Here is a 20081-nt window from a genome sequence, read left to right on the forward strand (position 1 = left end):
TGGCTCAGGGAGTGATCACAGGGTTCTGAGATCTAGTCCTGCATTCTGTATCTGCCTATGTCTCTGCCTCTCTGTGTCTCTCATGAATAAATAAATAAAATCTTTAATTTTTTTTTCTCCAAGGTTTTAGTTCCCCATCACTGAAGAAGAAATTGTTTGATTGAAGTGAGGGCATAGCCAAGGAGAAATGAATAGAAGTCATCAAGAATATGATCAAGGACAGAGCATAGTACATGCTTGTAACAGTTAGGAATACTTCAAAGTAAAAAAAAAAATATGCAAATAATAATAGTTTGAATAACGATTTACTTGTTTACACATAATATGAAATCTGGACTTTGACAGCTAATGGTGATAGCTCCTCATCTTAGTAGTGTCCAGAATCTCCATGATCTACTTGGCTCTTTTTCATGTTCTTCATCTCACAGATATCTATAACTACAGATGAACAAAAGCCATTTACTCAGAGAAGCAAAAGCCTTCTAGGAAGCCCCATTCAGTTTGTTGTTGGTGTTGTTTTAATATTCTATTGGCCAGAGCGGTGTCACATGGTCACCTCTGTGGAGGCCATGGAGGGTAGCAGCTGAATCATCCAAACATCCAAAAGAATATCGGCTACAAAACCACAGTGACAGTGATAGGTTTTATGGAGAATTCTGTGATAATAACCTGAGGATACATTTTTCTTGAAAGATGGAGCTAAGGTTAAATATGACCCTATATATTTACTTAAAGAAATTGAAAACATTCAAAGCTTCCTCGGTGCAAAGGTACCTATAACTACATTCTGGATTGTTTACTTTTTCCATTTTGAAACCGTTTTTCCTGGAATTATCCACATGACTGAATCCTTTTCAACATTAAGTCTGAATTCAAGTGTTATCTCCTTATAGTACTTCTCTGACCATATTAACTCAGTAACACCTTTCTCATTCATCATTCTTACATTATTTGTTTATATATTTATTGTCTTTCTTTCTGAAACTCTACAAGGAAATGGGCTTGTCTTGTTCACAAACACATTCCCAGTACCTTAGAACAGCATCTAGCCTATGGTTAAGTATTGAATAAATGTTGATATAATGCACAAATATATATGCATTTTTTTCTCTGCATACCATCTATGTCTATATCTAGACTTATCAGTCATCTATATTTAGAGAGTTTTGCTAAAAAGTTAAAATGAGCTATAGAATTTATATCTTATTGTAATAAACTCTCCTGCAACAGCCTCAAACCTGCATAATGTATCTGATGATAAAACCAGTATGCTTATCCAGAATGACTTTAATATGAAGTTTTATTGGCTATTCCTGTCTTTGGGCCCTGACAGTCACAAGTGGCACATCTGAGCTTAACTTAGAAATAACAATTTTGAACATGATTATGATTTGGTTCCTTCATAATAATGCATACAACTTCTTTTTACAGATATAATCATTCATACAACTTCTTACAAACATACATCCTTCTGTTTTCTTCTTGGCAAGTTTATAGTAATCAAAATATATTTTCTATGAATTTGTTTTTAAAAACTTTTAATTAGAATATATACAGAAATGGGCAGTATATAAAAGAAACCATTTTAATGAATGTGATTTAACTAGAGTAGCTGCTATTTAAAGGTGTCTAGCTTCTCTCTGTTTAGCTTGGTGAGAGCAAAACACCTTGAAACAGATCTTTGATTTTTTTTTCAGATCTTTGATTTTGAAAAAAATTTCTTGAATGATTTCTTAATTATGAGGTTGTAAAGCAATCAGGCAGCCATTTTTCCTGAAAAAAAAAGGAAGGGAGAAGTATAATGGGTACTTAATAAGGGTATATACATATTCACAGAAAATCATGAGAGGGGATCCAAACACTTTGGGCCAAAATGTGATTAGACTTTCCTTTGGATTGAGGTGACCCTAACCTACAGGAACTGATGACCAAGTACAGATGCCCAGACTTATGATACAGTCTTAATCAACTAGGCCAGAATTGTCTTGGATGGTGTGGAATAGTCCTGGAGACATATCTTGGCAGGCAGCTCTGTTCCACTCCTCACAATAGACAATGGGAACAATGTAGGGCTCTCTGAGGCAATGATAAAAGATTATCTAGTTCTTGGCCAGATGCCCAGAGTGATGCTATTGGAACAGAATGGAGAAAAGAATGACCATGATATGGTGACTCAGTAGAAGCGCACATGGGCTTACACCAAGGCCCACACTTGATGACTAATGTTACCATGGACCTGGAGTGGCCAAGACTAAACCTATCAACTAATCAATTAAGCATGTTGCTTATGATATGAACAGCAGTGTATCAGTCCAGAGTAAGAGTCAAAAGCATCAGCAAAGGGAGTATCTCTCTGGATCATTCATCTTGCAACTTGGCTTATGTTACCTCTAAGTATTATTGTGATATCTACTAGTCTCAAGATGATGCATCTGACATCTGGGGCTAATGCTGAGATGGGATGAATTAAGACTAAAGCATGCAAGTCTAAATGCTGGGCCTCTAAATATCTTAGGAAATTTCCCTGAATAGTAAAAAAAAAAAAAAAAAAAAAAAAAAAAAAAATCTGGCCCATACTACATGCTATTAAAATATTAAATGACAGGTTTGGGTTTTTTTTTTTTTAAGATTTTATTTATTTATTCATGAGAGAAATAGAGAGAGAGAGAGAGAGAGAGAGAGGCAGAGACACAGGCAGAGGGAGAAGCAGACTCTATGCAGGGAGCCCGATGTGGGACTCAATCCCAGGTCTCCAGGATCATGCCCTGGGCTGAAGGCGGCGCTAAACTGCTGAGCTACCTGGGCTGCCCCAGGTTTTTAATTCTTAATGTGCATGATCTTTAATTCAACCAATAAAAACAATTAGTTGGTAAAAACAAAATGCCCTTTCAGCAATTGCTTATTGAAAGTTCAGCAGTTGAGTGACTGTGCTGGATTCCTGGGGTAGAGTGAGGTGCTGAAGATGTGTTCTTTATTTTACTATTGTACTCATTTTGTTCTGGGCATAAAGGTTTCTAACTATTCCTCAAACTAATGAGGGTACTTCTGTCTTGGGTAGGTGGCTCACTTCTTCAACTCATTCACATCTTTGCTCATGTGTCACCTTGCAAATGTGCTGAACTACCTCCCTGAAACACTTCTATCCCTTTTTAAAATTGCAACCCTTCCCCCACATATACACTGGTAGTCTAGGAACTATCCCTGTCTCCATACTAGGCATCTTCCCAGTGTCTGATAAGCAGAGTGTTCTCTTTGTCAGGGATAGCTACTATGTATCTCCCATTGCCATTCAGTGGATATCCCCAAGGGTCTTACCTGTCCCTTTTCTATCATTGTATACTGGTTGAGTATGTATGTTGGGATGAAAGGAGGTTTAGGTAACTTCATTTTTATTTCATATGTTGTTTTATGGAGCCAATCACAATTTCAATGGAGTGTTGATTAAATCATTCAGAAATCCTGGACTTTGAGCTAATTACAGTAACTAGATTAACTTTGGATTGTCTCTTCTGAGGTAGTGTTTTATATGAAAGATGTATTTGGATATTTAAGAATTAGATTCTAGATGAGATGATTCATAGCAACCCTTGTGCTACCCTTCTACGTTATAGAAATATATTGGGAGATGTCTTCCTAGCTCTTCTTGCATGTAGGTGGATCACTTGAATAGATATTGCCAATGAAATCTAACTAATTGCATTGTTACAATGAATGATTGTAAGTAATACATGTTCCTTCCTGACCTAGATGGTTAAGTGTCAGTATGCCTTCTTCCACTCATTTTCCTCATCTACCAGCTAAATGTTGATGTCCAGGATGACTATGAGAGTGTTGAAGATGGTAGGGAGGTAGAGATAAAAGATGAGAGACCCTGAATCCCAAATTTGCCCCTTGGAAGAGAGTTACTAGGGCTCTCTCATACTAGATTGTTGAATATCATTTATATACCCACCATTGCTTTATTTTTCTACAAACTATGTATTCCATGATGTACTATTTAATTTATTTAATTAATTTATTTATTGAATGAATACTCTCATCCTCACCAACCAGAATGTAGGCTCTATTAGAGCAGAAATTTTTATATGTTTACTGATGGATTAACAAAGTCTGGCCATAAATGCTCAATAAAAATTGGTGAATGAATAAATGACTAATTGAATGAATGGAGGTAATAATGGGTAGAAATAATTGCAGCATGAAGCTTGAATTAATAGGAGCGAGGTAAATAATAAGCAAAGAGTTATAAGGTTATCAGAGAGTGATTATAATGCAGCAGTGAGGGAAAGCATGAAAGGGAATGAAACTTCTGAGTTGGATCATGTAAGAGGAAGTGTTAAGGCTGAGTAGTGTTTTACATGTGTAGAAGCCGGGGATAGCTGAACAAAAGCAAAAGTGAACAGTTACCTAGACATCCGGAGTTTTAATGTGTCTGAAGAGTCAGGTATATGGAATTGGAGGAAGGGCAAGAAAAGGGCCATGCATCAGCCAGATTGCTCTTGGCTGTGAGGAAGGAAATCATGAATGACATGATATCCTCAAGAACACTGGCATAAGAGGTTACACAACTACATACTCCTAGTAGGGATGGATAGTTTCAATAGATCTAAGTCAGCGGCTCACTAAGATCGCCAAGAACCCAGGTTCTTTTTACTTCTTCACATCCTTCAGTCTTTGCCTAAGTTTCTTCCTTAGGCTGATTCAAAAGTGGCTGAGGCAAGTCTAAGACACATTTTCAACCACTTCCAGAGGAAGAAGAGAGAATGCAAGAGAATTTTGTCTTTTCCTGTGGGTCTATCTTAGCAATGATAAGACTTCCTTAGAAGACACTTAATAAACTTCCCTTCACATGTCATTGATCAAATTTGGACCACTTGCTGAATAGCTTATTAACTTAACAAATACCGAGGGAACCCCAATATTGCCAAGCACTGTTAGGTATTTTCAAATACTACGGCGTTAAACTAAATGAAACTCTTGTCCTCAAAGAGTTTATATTCCAGTTGGGGAAACCAAAAGCACACATATTATCAAAACTTATAATGTCAGATTATGACAAGTTCTATGAACAAAAACACAGTAGAGTCAGAGATAAGCAAGAACAGGTATATTTTATAGGTTGGATGGGTAAAGAAGGAATGTCTGAGGAAGTGATTTTTAGGCAGACACCTGAGTGAACTGAAGGAGGGAGCTGTGTGAGTATCTGAGGAAATCTGTTTCTTTTTATTTTTTATTTTTTTTATTTTTTATTTTTTTTTAGGAAATCTGTTTCTATACAGAGAGAAGAACAAATCCAAAGCCCTGAGCCAGGAATGAGCTTGGTATGTTCAAGAAACTCTGTAGAAGGCAAAGTGGCTAGGGCAGAATAAGAAAAATAGGGTATGTAAAGAACTCAATTAGAAAGTCAACAAGGAAGGCAGATCATGAAGGATCTTATAGGCTTTGGTAAGGATGCTGGATTTTATTCTAAGGGAGGAACTGAATGGTTTTGAAGAGAAGAGTGGTATGATCTGATTTACATTTTGGAAAAGATCATTCTGCTTGCAGAGAATCAATTATTGGGGCGAGTGCAGAAGTAGAGACAAGAGGCTAGGGTAGAAGGACAGATAAAGGAACTGTGACTTAGAGAAGATGAAAGTGGTGAAGATCAGAAGTGATTGGATTCAGAGCACACTATGAAGGTAGTGATAGGCTTGGCGCCTACTCAGCCCAGAGGACTAGTCCTGATCGCTTAACCTAGTCTTTTGGGAGGAATGCATATTGAGGAGTAGAGTTTAATGCCCAGTACAGAGCATATTAACATAACATTATGAAGGAACGAGAGAGTCACCTTTAGGAGCTAAGAGTGACCCCCAGTTGACAGCCAGTAAACAAATGACAACCTCATTCCCATAATCATGAAGGACTGGATTTGGCCGATTCATCCCCAGAGTCTTTAGAAAAGAATGCAGTCCTGACAATCTCTTGCTTTGGGTCTTGTGAGACTCTAAGCAAAAAATTACTCTAAAGTGAGCCTTGGGACACCTGAGTAGCTCAGCAGTTGAGCATCTGCCTTCAGCCCAGGGCATGATCCTGGAGTCCCAGGATTGAGTCCCACATCGGGCTCCCTGCATGGAGCCTGCTTCTCCCTCTGCCTATGTCTCTGCCTCTCTCTCTCTCTCTCTCTCTCTCTCATCTATCATGAATAAATAAATTTAAAAATCTTTAAAAAAATAAAACATTAAAAAAATAAAAAATAAAGTGAGCCTTGCTGTACCCAGAATTCAGACTGACTGAACTGTGAAATAATGAATTTGTATTGTTATAAACTCCTAAGTTTGTGTGAATTATTTACATCAGCAATAGACACATAATACAGCAAGGGGTCCTTAGTTTTACTAGGACAACAACCCTTCACCTCCGGATTATTCATAAATTGAATAGTTGTACCATCTCTTTCTCCCTTAGGGATTCTATATTCTACTGACCATTCCCACAACTCTCTATGAGTCAGGCCCCATGTCTGACCATCTGATCTTGCCATTCATTATAATAATTGCATCTCATTATATAAATTGCATTATAATTAATTATAGCTTCTGACTGTGAAGTGCTATCACCAGATTTCTGTCTTCAGGTTTTATCATTCCCCTTTCTACAGTCATGAGAGAACTGCCACTGAACTTCTGTGTCACTCTGGTGCCTTCCTTACTAGATTACTCTATATGACCATGGTAAAATGTTTATCTCCTGGGCATCAGTAATCATCTGTTGGGTCTTCAAACTGTGCATAGTATTTCCATTCTTCCATGCCCACTTCCCTGGGCATTTTAATCCCTTCTTATACCATCAGCTATGGCAATTCTAGCAATCTCAACTTCACTTAGTATAGCACTTTTGTCGTATGTCCAGGTGCCATTCTAATAGGGAGTTTGCACCATCTCTCTGGGGTTTTCTTCATAGTATTAAATCCTATATCTTGGGAAAATGTTCCTAAGTCATAAACTCTCTCTTATCAGTCTTTGTCTTCTAGCTCCCTTGATCAAATACCCCAGAAATCCACTTCCCATGTGTAATTTCCAGCTTCCAGGTCTTGAAGCTTCTCTAGGATATACTCTCCTCTTTTCTTAGGCTCAAAAGATCCCCTTTTTGGGCTATTCTGTTACTTAACATTAGTAACAGACTTAGTGGCTAAGAGGGAAGGTGGGGGTAGGGCTAGAAGAAAGGTATGCAAAAGTCTGCTGTAGAAGAGACTCTGCAGTGTCTTCAAGAAAGTGGGGAGATCTAGCTTTTGATAGGGAGGGGTGGATCATTTATATCGGCTCCAAGATAGTAGATGAATTTAGGGATTAAATTTTTAGTCAAAGCATTAACACAGATGCTCTTATCCCAATGTGATGATGCCATTATTTCCCAATAGCGGCCCTGAACCATAGCAGACCTGCCTTGTTTGAGAGTTGAGCTTTCTTTTAGCCCAGTTATTCTAATGATGAAGTCTCTGGTCTGGCTTTCAGTGTACTCTGCCTTCCTTCTACAAGAAATGGGAGCTTTTATATATCCTACCAAAATGACCCTCCGACTTTCATATTAGCTTTCAATTGGTGATTAATCACTTTCAGCTTATTATCATTTTCTGGAGAGTCAGTTAAACTTAGAAGGAGCCACTCAGTTTCACTGACCTTCTAATGAACTGTTTTCCCCATATTTCTCAAACTATTGACAAAATGCACCCACTAACGCATTTATTCCCTTCTATTACTAAACTAGTAGAGCGTTCCAATTCATGTCAGTGGAAGTTTTACAAGATGTTAGACTGTAACTTTTTGCCAGAGGCTACCAGTGCCCACCCAAATACCAGTGTTGGGGTTCTATTACTAGCCAGACAGCAAAAGTTCCAGTGGCAAAACTCCCAGGTGTCTCCTGCCTCCTTAGATCATTCTTGACACCAATTACAAGTTGAGTTCCTCAGTAGGTAGTCTGAGGTGGAATGTTTTGTGCAGATCATGAGGCAGTGCCTTGATGTCAACACCTGAGAAAGGGAGAACAAGGAAGAGGGATAAGGTGGAGAGAAAAGTCAAGGAGCATATTGCATGTCCAACAGCAGGCTTGGGCGATTCCACAGGAAGCTCTAAAGCTAGCCTGGCCTAGAGAGTTGTCCCAAATTAAAGCAAATGGCCAGACCTTTATGCCCTTTGTTAAATATTCATTGAATGAGGAACCCTGAAAAGGACATGACTTTGGCCAAAGTGGCTTTCCACAGTTGAGTTATTCCCGGAAAGGACTATGACAGCTAAACACTCTCTTCTCACTGTCCCCAGCACAAGTCTTTCGGTGAAGCATAGAATCTGCTGGACACATAGTCCTGCTAGGGACACAAAGATAAGAGATTTCAAAATTTCAATTTGGGGGAGGAAGATACACATCATTTTGCCACACCAGAGTAATAATTAAAGAAAGCAGTATGGAGTCATCCTAAGCCAGGTATTGAGGAATGAAAATAAATTATCCAAAGAGAAAAGGAAGACTATTCTGGACAAAGGATTATCATAAAAAACAGAGACGTCGCCAAATTTCTTTGTTAGGGGACCCTCAGGCAGCTTAGGTTATGAACAGCTATGCATCTGGGCCTCAGCTTCACTATTCAGTAGGTGCTGGTCATCATTAAGCAGTTACCTTAAGTTGGTAATATAAGGTGAGGTTTGCATTTTAAAAAGAGCTAGGGGACACAATCTAGAGGATGGATTAATCGAGTTGCTTAAAATGACCTTGGATGTATGTGGTGGTCTTACTTAACAATGGAAAGCCACTGCAGGTTTCTGAAAACATAATTGACTCGATCTCCTCTATATTTTGGTAAAAAATACATATCATTGTGGTAAGTGGATCACGCGACCAGAAAGTAAATGTGACAAATCAGTTAGAGAGCTTTTAAAATAGTGCAGGTAGCATTCTTATAAAATAATCTGTTGCTAAAAAAGAAAATCCCATACTGCAGATTTGCCAATGGTTTAAAGATCATTTGCTTCTCTACATTCAAATTAATTTATTTCAAATTACCGGCCCCTTTTCAATGGACTCCTGACTTAAGGCTTTGCTTGTCATGTAGACTACTCTGTATCTCAATATGAGCTTCCTCATATTTTTACCATGGCACACTCTAGCAGTTAGAGCCCTAGTTTTCATCTTATACTACTGATAATACAGGTTGAATCTGGACAAAATAAAAGGGGCCAAATATACAACATATGGCTCTTTCCCAGTGTTTACTGAAAGGAATCCTAAAAGGCAGACATGATATGATCAGGGCCAAGACAATAGTTGTGTGGTGAATTACAATGGTATTTTATTTTAAGATCTTTATTCACTGAAGAAGATTGAATCTGTGGGCCTGACTCCTAGAATAAGGAATATGTAGAAGTTATGACATAGATCTAGGTACAGACTGTCTATGGCTTCTCCCTACTAGAGGTCAAAGTGGTTTGAAGGGCACACGTGACAAAAAGAATGTCTAGGAGACTCTTCCATCCTGAGCTTAGCTAGTATATTCAAAGTTAAGGAAGTAGGCATATAGTGTGAATCTGGAACCTGCAGGAACAAGTGAGTTAATCTCTCTTCCTCTGGAAATGAGAGGGGTGAAATAAAAGTCTATAACCCTTGGCCAGCTCAGGAAAGACCTGAGAAGACAGATTGCTGATGGATTCCTCAAATAAGCCAGCCTTAAACCCCTAGATCTTAATTATTCCAATCACTGAAAAAGACATGGTAATTGTATGATGCAGTAGAATCCTAAATTGTCACTACAGTTGCAGATATAATATATAAATGCATCAAATCAACATGTAGTATATCTTACATTCACATGCAATGCCATATGTCAAATACTTTTCAATTAAAACAATTTCAAAAGTAGAAACTAAAAAGAGGAAGATTATTCCAGGAGATTCCCAGTAGTAGAATCACCAGTTAAGGGGATCATCTTGTGATAAATCAACCAAATTCTCCATCTCCCTGGTAGAAAGAGTCTTTCAGACTTCTACAGAAAGACTATTTGGCAAGGGCCATCCATCATCAGAGTGCTGGGAAGGTGGTGCTGTTTCCAGCAGTAAGAAAAGAGATGTCAAAAAGTTTTCGTTCTAATTATTGAGGGAAGGCCTTTGGCAGAATAAAGTTTTGAATACAAAGAGGAACAAGAGAAACCTGGTATAGAATGACCCAAAAAGGATCAAATGACTATTTCAAATATATCAAAAAGAAGCTGAGTTCTTAAAGTCAAAACTGGTTGAGAGTACATATCTTGTTATGTAAAGATACGCATGTACTATAAGTGGAAACCCATGGGAAGCTCCAATCACCTATTTCTCCTCTTTTCACCCCAGGTGGCATCTGCTTCTCCACACCACAGCAGCTTCCTCCCTATCTTATGCTTCCTTGGAACTTCAGTTTGCCCATCACGGCTCCTCTAGGCCTTCTCTGTATCATAACTTTCACCTTAAACTCTGACGAGTAACTGGAAAACATTTTATGTGTTTCTTGTTCCAAATTTAAGTTCACAGAAGCAGGAACTGGACATGCCTGAGTCATCTTTTCAAGTCAGGCCACAGAGGTCACTGTTGCCTAGTCAGCCTATAGTCAAGGGACCATTTGTTATATACGGTGACAGCTTAGCAGCCAGTGCTGATATAGAGACAGTTTCTTTTAGAAGTGCCTGTGGTCAGGGAGGTCCAATATCTAAGGAGTACATTGGCTGAAGTTTTCATGCAGTGCACTCAGAATCCTTTGATAGTACACTTAGGCCATCCATAGCTTCCTTTGCTCATATATTGGCTGCAGGTAGAAAAGCCTATTGGCCAGATTTCAAGAATAAAGTATTTCTCCAAATAAAATAGAAGTTTATATTGCATCTGATTCCTACTCTGAACACCCTCTAGAACAAGACATCTGATTAAAGTCACCTGAGAGCCCCAAGACTAGCCATAGGGTGTCAAACAATGGTCTTTAGGAAGATTGAGCTTTCACCGCCCTCTAGTGGAGTGGAGGAGGCGGTTTTGTTGCTAATAATAATCTGGGTTCAAGTTTGAACAGATAAAGAGGATCTACCTTATTCTTGAGAAAGAGCCACAAGACAAAAGGAGAGAAGAGTGTTTTTGTATAAAGGGATAAAAAAAAAAGTTTGTATAGGTTGCCAAAACAGTCTCAGAAGAAGGGAAGATCATGGAGGAGAGCCTGAATGCTGGGAGCTCCAAACTTGGAGAACATGCATGAGTAAAGCTGAGTCCTGGATGTTTCCAAGGAATGAAGAACTGAATGACAGGAGCTGTGCGGGGGCTAAATCCTCATGAAAGGGCGGCCTACATGATCCTCACTTGATAGGAACATCATGCGGACCAGTTACCCACTGTCAGCATTGTCAGACTTCAAAGCATCTGCACCCAAAGGTGTGTCTGGTTTACTGTCAAACCCATCCCACCTCCAAATTATCCCATGGGATGCTTCCTCGCAGCATCCCTTCAGCTATATAGTCAATACCTGCAACATAATTCAGTGCTCAAAGGCTGGCTGGTTTCACTACACATATACACACTCAACATAGACTTCTAAACCCCAAGTTCACAATTGAAAGGAACTTTTGCACAAGTTTTTGAATGATGCAATAAAAACACTGTGACATCCTAGCTAGGACATTGGAAAATGGATTCCTATGTTCTACTTCAATATTTTTCTTGGAGTAACTCAACTGAGTGTGATATGCAAACAAAATCACTGGATACAGGCTGACCTTGTAATACAGACCTAATGTAAATATGCAGCTGATGTTTGTCCTTTACAACGGAAAAGTATGCATTGTTGCACTACTTATTTGCAAATGATCAGGCTATTAGGCTACTTAGTAAGTATGGACTCACTCTTAAAACTAGAGTGAATGAATAATGATGCATAACTTCAACTGTTGTAACAATGAAACTAATTCTACCTGAATCAACAAGGCTTGCCTGTCTACCATGGGGGCTTGTGGTGTATTGAGTCTAAGCTGAGTACACTGTATCAATGGGAAGGTGTACAATAGTTTTTATGAGTGGTGATCCAACTAGTTGGTACAAAAACATGGCATCTTATATCATCTACTGGGAGATTTCTAGCCTGCAAGGCAATCAAATATTTATGAATAATACACTAGAGACATACTGTCAGAAACAAATAATGAATAGGGCCTTGACAGGGCATTCCTGAAAATTGCCCAGAGTAGTCCCCCAGAATGACCCTCAATAACCTATTTCACTGTTTGAATGTTATATTTTACATGGGCAGTGCAAGGACGAACTCTGGGAGCTCCACCCAACAAGAAATCAAATTGTGAAAAGAATCTCATTGAATTTATGGATCAGCCACTAAAGCAGACCATAGCAGTCCCCAAAGGGAAAACACAAGCGAGATACAGGGAACATAGTATTGATGTCAAATCAGAGTGTCATTGGCAAGCACAAAATAGCTCAGGCAAGAAATATGTCCCCAGTTCTGTCAAAGAGCTGATGATATCTTCTGTATTTGAGAAGAGAATCATATGGGATAGATTGTTAACTCTCTGGTATAAATTTCTATTTAGATACTAATTAGTGAAGAAGGCAGTCACTTATCACTGAAGCCAGGTAAGGAGGCCCTGCAAAAGGGAGAGACAAAGTCCCACTGGCAGTTGTTTTTAAGGTCAGTAGACATAGGCATGACCTGAAGGGCTTGTTAAAACATTGCTGGGGCCCCACTCCCCCAGAGTTTCTGATTCAGTTACTTTGTCTGGATGTCAGACCCCAGAATTTGCATTTATAAGTGTCCTGGTAAGGGTGATGGTACTATTCTGGGAAATCATATTTTGTAAACCACTGACCTTGGCATCATATTGGACTTCATGTTTTTGGAAACTTTGGGAACAAGTATGCAGAGGTGACCTATATCAAATTAGAAATTGGAAAGGAATCCTGATGACTGATCCTTTCTCCACCCACATCTAGTCTTACAGAAAAAAAAGAAAACCTATATTGATGTTTTTCTTATTTCTAGGTTCTTTGCATACATCATCTCATTTAATAAGCACAGTATTCTTGAGCAAACAGAACTCAGTAACCTGTATAATACATAAATAATAAATTGTGTGAAGCCCAAGCATCCTGTGATTTGAGAAAAATATGTCTTTTTGTCATTTTCTACTTGAGGAAACATTAGTCTGATGCCTATGGAAATTGAGGAAAAAATACAACTCTTTACTAAGTTTTTATCCTGAAAACATCGGAAGGTGAAAAACACTCATAAGGCATACCAAAACCCTTCCCTTCCCCTCTCTCAATATATGGAGAGGCAGGTACTCTATACTAAGCTTATTCTTTGAGACCACAAAAGATTTGGATCCACAAGAACTCCTGGGGCCAGATCAAAAGAGCTGTGTTGGTTGAATTAACTGAGAACTCCAAGGAACCTGGTCTAGTTTCTCTCTGGCTCCCAAAACTGGATTTGAATGACACTCGCCAGAAACAAACAAAGCAAAACAAAAACAGAGAATGGGGTAAATTCATTTCTCACCATTCTTGATTCCCATTTAACCCATTAGAATCTACATCAAAGATGGCTATATTGAATATTAGTACTTATCTTGAAGTGGTTTTAGTGGAATGGATTCCTGAAGGATAAAAACTTGTCATGTGACCGAAACCTAGATGCTCACAGCACCACATTTTCTTGGCTACAGAGATCCGGGTAACCTGACTACTTTCCCTCTTGGAACTTTTCACCTGGAGATAAGGGAAAGTTTCTATCTTTCAGTCAAGATCATAGCTGGCCATCTTGCTGAAGTGAGACAGACATTGTGTTCATCAAGCAGAGAAGAGACAAGCAAAGCTTGGAGAGGGAGAGAAAAGAGGATCCTGGTGTGAGACAGAAGAAAGGAACCTTGGAAGAAAAACGTGGCCCATACTGCTTGTATTTGAATTCCAAATTTTCCACATACCTAGGGCAAGCTACTTGACTCCTTTGAGCCTGTGGTTATTCATCTCTAAAATAGGTATCTCTTAGGGTTGTTGTGAAGACTAAGTTGATATAATATGTGTATAAAAGACACCATCTGAACACATAGTAAGTGCTGTTACATGTTGGATATTTTTTCTTTTTTCTTTTTTTTTTTTTTCATGTTGGATATTTTTGACATTCTTTGATCCCCTGTTCTACACAGCTAAGAAGTAAATAGGTCTAAATAGCTTATACCTGCTGCTATCATAATTGACATGCACAACAGATGCCCACATTTCTCAAACTGAAGTTTTAGTCAGCAATTATGGCAGGTATTAAATTCCAAAATACCTTGAACAAAAAAGTATAATATTGATAAAGTGGTATTACACTCTATGTACTTAGAGAACTATACTTCATTTTCTTAAAAATAATGCTACTAATACCAATTCAATAGTTCATGTATTACATACTGATGTTATGAATTGGGAAAGTATAAATCAATAAGAAAAAAGATATCATTCGGTCCCATACTATATCCCAAACAATAATTAATTTCTTCTTTGTAAAATAGGGAATTTAACCAAGTTATCTCTTGTGTAGGATTCAGTTACAAAAATTCTCTAGAATTGCAAATCTTTAAAAACATACTTTTAAAGTGATAGAACTTCCTTATAAGAAGACATTTAAGGTTCATCACCCAACTCTTTTATATTAAAGATAGAGGTTGAAATGACTTAGTATGATTTCTTCAAGACTGTCTGACAATGGCAGGTACTTGACCTAAAAGTTGTCAGGAAAGAGGAAAAAGAGAGTTAAAATGGAAGGACAGTCAAATAAGCAAATAAACAAAAGGACTTTTATTTCACGTTGGTGGGGAAAGGCGGAGGAAATTGAAGGCTGGTCAGGAACCCATATGAGACTTCTAGGAAGAGCATTGTAAGAACAGTGTTCTAGAAGAAAGGAGAAAGGTATGGTTTATAATCCAGGTGGAAATTACCTTTGTTTTTCTTAATAAAATATTGTGGGTTTTACAAATAAAAGATTAGTGGACTGGCTGTTGCAGCCTCAGTTGCTAGAGACACAGTGACACCCTATAATTCTGATCCTTTTTTTTTTTTTCTATTTGTTACCTTCCAACAAACCTCTCTAGTTATGCAGAGGGATTTGATACTCTAATCCAAGTGAATGGTATCAAGTATTAGAAGTCAAACAAAACAGAAGAATTCATATGAAACCACAGCTCAGGATAAGAGCAACTCAGTGATTCTAAATTGAGACCATCTTCCATCCTACATCAGTAAAATGGCAATATCATAACAAATTCCCTGGTTGTCTTCTTCTTAGTAGTATGACCCTTAAAATACCATATGCATGGATAACTGAAATCATAATGAGTCCATACTGATGAAAGACGTAGCTCTTTAACAGAAAAAATGAAAACACTTCAAGAAATCCTCCATGAACTCTTCAAGATCAAATGCCTTCTCTGAAGAAACAAACAAAACAGTTTTATTTGGAGGAATTTTCTCTGTGAATCTGAAGAACATTTTTAAAAAGATACAAATATGTGTTGATGCAAAGACATGGGGGGAAGAGTATGAAGGAATATGTGCCAAGATGCTATTTGACTCAATTCTCTTCATTACTTTGTTCTTATTATCATTCCTATTGCCTCCCACCACAGGATTATTTCCACTCTTATTGTGGCTCTCGTTCACCCTCTGCCTTCTGGGAGTGGTTTAGCTCTAGGCTCTCCTGACCTCAGAAGACATTGTTTGGCATCAAGATCATTCTTGCCTCTGAGCCCTGTGTCTCAGGCTTTGCTTAATAATGCATTCACTTGCTTTGGAGCTGGTCCCTACCCCATGTTCCCAAGGTTATATTTCAGATCCCTTTTCTATGGCTTTCAGATTCTCACCAGGTCCCTCGAGGTGGATCTATTTTACCTTACTGAACATCCTTCCTCCTACTGATGACCTAGAATACTTCTATCCTTTCAGACTGAAAAGTTCTCAAGCTCTTTGTCTTCATGGGCTGCACTGGTTGTAACCTTTTTTGCCCCACTCTGACATATGTTAGTATCTTCTGGTGTGGATTGTTTTTCAGCTCCAGCCTGCTCTCGAATCATACCATGTTAGCATCTTAGGGCTTAGTGTTGATCACTTATGACAAATAGACTCACCTCTATATAATAAATCTAAATGCCAGCTATGCGGATTGGAGAATCATGAGATTGAGGACTTCCAGTAACCCTTCAGCAGACATAGACTAGGAAGTATGCATAATTCACTGCAGAATTAATTATACATGAATAATCAGAACACCAAACAATGGCAAAGGCCAGCTAAAAATGGAAAACAAGAGTCTGTAATTGTTTAGTTCGCCATGGTTCTGTATCTTTCCTAAGGATTACTCTATGGGCTTGTTAGGGGAACTTAGGCAATGGCTACTAGGAAGGAATTCTGATTTGGAATTGACATCAGTGGCTTGAAAAGTTTCAGGAACATGGTGGAGGTGGGGGGGTGGGGCTTTGATTCTGCTGGTACTGAAGTAATTGAGCCAAAAGTTTTACAGGAGAGGAAAAAGGTTACAGCTATAGAAATCTGTTATCATAAAATTTGCTTATTAAGTTGTGGAGCAGCTGAGTGGGAGTATTAAATTGAAAGCAACCAATGGTAGAAGAGAGAAGGTGCTGAGTTAGAGATCTCAGAGAGGATATGGCACCTTCTAATGGTTACTTCCAGCCTGATGAGCCACAAGACAGTAATTTTGCACAGAATGGGGTGCTTCGGTGGATAAAATTGATGCCATGAACAAACAGAAGGAGAAACGTGTAAATGAGTGGACAATGCCTAGACCAGTTCTAAAAGACTAATACAGAAAAATGAAATAGACTTGATCTGGTAAGTATATATTGTTTGACACGATACTTTAAATGTCCTTAAAAGCAACAGTATGAGGTAAAGAGAACATTGACCCCATCATACCTTTCAGGTGGGCATTAGAGAAAAGTAAAGGCATGGCAGGGTAGGAGTATTTATTTTCACAAGACAGATAAAGGTGATAAAGAAGAGGGGTTCAAAACAGTTTGGGGAGAAGTGAGATTTATGTATTTATATGTTTGTTTGTTTGTTTTTTACCAATTATGCATTGGAGAGAAAAGGAATAAAGTAGGATGAATCAGTGCAGAGTGGGTTCTTTAAATGGCAGTGGTATAATTGGAGTTGCTTATCTACACAACAGAAGAAACAAAAGAATTGAGCTGGACAAACAGTAGGAGACAAAAGCAATAGTTCTGATGAGGTTGATGGGAAACACTTTTACACAAAGCAGAGAGTGAGAGGGTTTGAATATTGGCAAGAAGGGAAGATGAAGTCGAATTTCCATTAAGGTCTGAAGTCATGAATTTCTCAAATGCAGAAATAATGCAACCACCAAAATTTCTTCAGGACTCAGCAATATTTTAATTACTTTGCTTTTTGGAAAGTTTATTTCCTCAAACCATCAAATTTATTTAATTTTGCCTGGTTCTGTAACAACAAAAACAAAACTATCTTGGAAAAATTCTTGGAAAATACAAGGTACAAATTGTCCTCAGGAATGCAACTATTTTTAATACATATTTGCATTATAATTTGCCTCGAGCATAAAACTCTCGCTTGGTGGTAAAGCCTGGAAAGTTGTGTTGATTCTGCTGAGATGGTAGATGCTGTATCTCATAGAAATTTTTAAAAGGACAAAAGTCAGGGATGCCTGGGTGGCTCAGTTGGTTAAGCACCTGCCTTGGGCTCAGGTCATGATCCCGAGGTCCTGGGATCACGAGCCCAGTGTCTGGCTCCCTGCTCAGTGCGGAGTCTGCTTCTCCCTCTCCCTCTGCCCCTCCCCACCCCCTAGCTTGTTCTCTCTCTCAAATAAAAAAATAAAATCTTTAAAAATAAATAAATAAAAAGACAAAAGTGAAATGTAACCTTAGTGATTTGAAGCTCTCAAAGTTTTTCTTTCCTGTGCTGTGTCTTTAGTAAGTAAACCCTTTTATCGGTTTAGATAGACAGCCAACTGACTTTAAGATCACACCCACTGAGTAATAATTAAAAGTTCAATTTGTGCTTCTGAAACTGCATATTGAGTCATGCCCCAACGGAATCAAACTAAACACTGTTATTATTGTATAAATTCATATTGGCATAGTTGTTACTTAAGGTCAAATATAACCTTACGGACAATGCTTAAAATCTGGTTGTGTAGATGTAATAAAGAAGGGCTGATCGAAAGACCATATTTTTCATCTTTTTCACATTAGACATACATTAAAGCAGACTCTTGTTTGCAGCCAATACTTGTGGAAGTTGCTATTTTCAAGACATACTCCACATCTGAGCTGAACTACGTGGTACAGAATGCAAAAAATACTGGTAACGATTTGGTAGTTTTCATATATACCCAAGGCAGGTTTCAATTAGATTTACTCTGATATTAACATAGATAAGACTTCAGATTTACTAGTGTCCTAATATTTTTGCTAAAATCCACCCACCCAACCAACCTAGAGGGATTCCATGTCTGGTTGCTTAATTTTATGTAATGCCTACAAAGCAATCAGTCCTGGGAGGCTCCCATGAACACAAAGACTTAGCTGAAATTGTTAATGCTGGCTACTTGGGCAACACGGGCAGAACATTCGCTTGGAATATGGAAACCGAAGAAGCATCTGATTTGGAACTTGTAGGCTAAGGAAGATTTTTCTAGGAGTCTTTGGGAGGATTGTAGGCAAAAATAGCAATGCCAGAAAAATTTCACAGATCTGAACACACATTGCTGGGTCTAAAAAATGCCAAGTGTTCCCAGAGTGAGCTTGGAGCCAAGAGTGGTGGGAATGAGGCCTCAGGGGGCTTTCATGTTGTGATAAGAAAGGAAGGGCCTTGAGAGGTGTTTAAGCAGAGGAGCAATACACAGCTGATGTTTTCAAGATCCCTCTAGCAGATGAGTGGAGCATTGATGAACTGAAAGAAAGGCAGGAAAACCAGTGAGAATTCTAGTCTATCAATCTAGACAAGAAATAAATAATAGGCACCTGGATTTAGGCAAAGCAAGGAAAGAGTCTGCTATTTAAGAGCCCTTTCCACCACCTTTGAGCCTCATTTTCTTCCTTTGCGCCTCTTTTTTTTCAAGATTTATTTATTTATTTGTTTGTTTGTTTGTTTATGATAGACACAGAGAGAGAGAGAGAGAGGCAGAGACACAGGCAGAGGGAGAAGCAGGCTCCATGCCGGGAGCCCGATGCGGGACTCCATCCTGGGCCTCCAAGATCGCACCCTGGGCCAAAGGCAGGCACCAAACCGCTGAGCCACCCAGGGATCCCCCCACCTCTTTTTTTTTGAGGGGGGGGGGTATTTTTTCATAGTCTTTCCTTCCTGATTTCTAAATAAAAGAGTTCTCCCCCATATCTCACAATGTAACAACTGACCCACAGAACTACCCTGGGGATTCAGTGAAACAGCACATGTAAACACATGTTCATGTGCTGTATATTTTTTATGCACACATTTCTACATTTATGACCTATATTTTGTTGGCTCTCACTTTACAGTGAAAGGATTTTCACTTTATGGGACTTAAGATTGTTTTTTAAGCCCATACCTTTCAAAGGATCCCATTTCAATTACTCGTGTGACCCAGACCCAGTTTGCCAACTACCCACTGGTGTGTTTTTACTTAAGTCTCAGTTGATACATTTAAACTCAACTTTATAAAATGCGAGTCAGTTAGTTGCTTCTCCTGAATTTCCTATGACCACGGATGACTCATGGGTTGTGCCAGTAAAACTCTGCTTGTAAGGCTTTGCTTCCTTTGCATGCAAACTCTGCAAAACTTGCCATGTCTGCCCCCTTTCCACTTCCCCTGCTGCCACTTCCCCGTGGGCCTCGAAATCTCGCTCAGGAATGGCATCCAGAACTATTCGACTGTTCTCTGTCTCCTCCAGCTCGCTGTCAGAAGATAAAACTTCCTCAGCTGGAGGGTTCCTCGTATGACTCCTCTGCTCAAAAGCCTCCAACTGCATTTGAGCACAGCCTTGCTTTTCTAGTCACCTTTCCTGTTTCTTAGCTTTACGG

Source organism: Canis lupus, chromosome 15, assembly GCF_011100685.1.
Source record: "Canis lupus familiaris isolate Mischka breed German Shepherd chromosome 15, alternate assembly UU_Cfam_GSD_1.0, whole genome shotgun sequence".
Taxonomy (NCBI): domain Eukaryota; kingdom Metazoa; phylum Chordata; class Mammalia; order Carnivora; family Canidae; genus Canis; species Canis lupus.